The following is a 2591-nucleotide window of genomic DNA, read 5'->3' on the forward strand; positions in this document are numbered from 1 at the left end:
TTGCTGGGTGGGGGAGGAAAGGTAGGGTTGTGGTGGTTAATGGTTTACCCCCCCCCCGTGGTGAACTTGGGAGTCAGGAAGACCCGCATTAAAAAACAAAAGAAAAGTGATTGATGGGGTGGCTAGGTGGCACAGTGGATAGAGCACTGGCCCTGGAGTCAGGCACTTACTAACTACCTAACTCTATGGCCTTGGGCAAGCCACTTAACTCCATTTGCCTTGCAAAAAAAAAAAACCGTAAAAAAAAGTTAGTGATCCTGGAAAAGTCTGTACCTCAGTTTCCTCATCTATCAAATTGGGCGGGGGATTTGAATTTGACGGACTCTAGGGTCTCTTCTAACTTTAAATCTACCATCCTTTCAAATCATGGCTGCTAAGTAGAGATTTGGAGATGGAAAAGCCTTTAGAGTTGATCTCGCTCAACCCTTTGGCTCACTGCGGGGAGATCCACAAATGCTCAGAGATGTATGGAGGTGCCTAGGGCCGAGGGGTGAGCAAAGGCAGGGGGTGTTAATGACTTGCCCAGGGTCCACCAGCCTTTCCTGGACAGAGCTCTCCTTGCCGGCTCGGATGGCTGCCTTTTTCTCTCCACTACCCCGAGCTGCCGATCACCTCTGTCCCCTCAGTTGACAGATAAGGGACGTGGAATCCCAAGGAAGGAAACGTTTGGACCCCTGAGAATTCCATCCTCTCAGCCAACAGCAGGAGGGCGAGGACAAGAGTATCCAGGGCCTCAGAATTCCGGGGCGGGACCAGGCCCCTCCCGGAGCAAAACAGAAGCCCTTCTCTGGAAGGGCGTTAAGGCTGCTGGATGGGCAATGAAGCTGGAGGCATCTGAGGCAGAAAATCCGACAGCGGCGCGGGACTGAAAGGCCTGAGATAGATGTGCCTGGGGTCGAGTTGCCTGTGCAGGGGCGGGGGGATTCTGACCGATGTCAAGAAATGACCAACACCGCACAGCCTCGCAAAGAAGGCTCCTCGGATTTCCTTTCCCAATATGAGCACATCTGTGCTCTCCAGGGCTTGGTACCTCTCCCAGCCGTGAGGACCAGCCTGAGGATGGGCACGCTGAGCTTTAACGCGGATCGCCTCCGCCTACTGGACTGGGTGCCTTTGCTGAGCGCCCTGAGAATCAATAAGACCCTGCCCTCCGTCTCAATCAGGAGCACCTTCCAGCCATCCTTGCAAGACTCCATGGTTGAGAAGCACAAATCCTACACGAGAAGGCGCATCCCTGCGGTCACTACGAAAGCAGTCACTATCCAGTTGTGTAAGGCTATCAAAGGCTGCTTAACCACATCCATTTCTCTGACCAACCTCGAGTTTCAGGGAATCCTCCTGAGAGGGCGAGATATTGCCTTCTTAACCAAAGGATTGAATAAATCAGCATCCCTGATCCACCTCTCTCTGGCGTTTTGTCCAATTGGAGATGTAGGTTTAGAAATTCTCTGTCAAAATATAAGAAGCGTGACAAACCTGAAGACTGTAAACTTCACCGCATGCAATCTGACTTGGCGGGGAGCAAAGCACATGGCCAACGTGTTAAAATACCAGGCCTCGAAAAGACACGAGGAAGTTTGGAACGCCAATCTCCACAGCAGAAATGCTGATCTGGAGGGCTTGGGTGGCTTGAAGAGAGTCACCTTCAATTCCAACCCCCTTGTAGGCGATCAAGGGGCCCACGCTTTTGCAGACTCCATCTGTGACAATTTATGGCTGAGAGCCCTTGACCTCCAGTTGTGTGGAATCAGCAGTGGGGGTGCCAGAGCTTTATTAGATAGTCTAGAATCCAACGCCACACTGGTGATTCTGGATATAAGAAAAAACCCACTCGTTGATCACTCTTTGATAAGGGCAATTATTGATAAACTTAACCTTAACGAAAAGACTACCAAATCAGAATTTAAGTGGTTAAGCTCTTCCTCTTTAAAGGACTTTTTCCGAAGTAAACAGAAAAGAAAAACTTTAATTCTGGGAAGCGGTCGAAAAGGAAAAGCTACTATTCGAATCAGCGTACCAACCAAAAAAACCATATTGACTGGAAGAAGATACATCCCAGCCAAAGAATTTTATTCCCCTGATCCACCACCAGGTGTACCTTGGCGTACAGCAGAACGGGCAAAGAGGTATAGGGGTTTGCCCCAGATCAAAAACAAAGATATACCTTGTTGAATGAAATGTCAAGTTATGTCAACTTTTCAAGTGAAAGAAAAATTAAAGGGCAAGACATCCATTTGAAGGAGGGAAAGGAGATAGCCTGGTTCAAAATAGACACTCACATCTTGCCTTAAACACATATTTTGTAAAAACAAAAGAAGATCTATGGGGCCCTTATGAGAATCATTGAAACTACATTAAATGGAATATTCAAATCTGTATTGCTGAAGTGAAAATTCATCCCAATTATATTTACCTCTCATAATTTAGATAATATTTACTAGTTTGCAAGGAAGTCCCCCCAATAGATGACTTGAGTCCCTATCCTTTTTTCTAATGTTTTTGCAAGTCAGTGGGGTTAAGTGGCTTGCCCAAGGCCACACAGCTAGGTAATTATTAAGTGTCTGAGGCTGGATTTGAACTCAGGCCGGTGC

General features: G+C 47.7%; 1 pseudogene; it reads left to right on the plus strand.

Moving 5' to 3' along the window:
• Positions 1–706: 706 nt before the first annotated feature.
• LOC141490006 (centrosomal protein of 78 kDa pseudogene) lies at positions 707–2378 on the plus strand (annotated as a pseudogene).
• Positions 2379–2591: the final 213 nt, after the last annotated feature.

The sequence above is a fragment of the Macrotis lagotis genome, chromosome 5, assembly GCF_037893015.1.
Source record: "Macrotis lagotis isolate mMagLag1 chromosome 5, bilby.v1.9.chrom.fasta, whole genome shotgun sequence".
Lineage (NCBI taxonomy): Eukaryota > Metazoa > Chordata > Mammalia > Peramelemorphia > Peramelidae > Macrotis > Macrotis lagotis.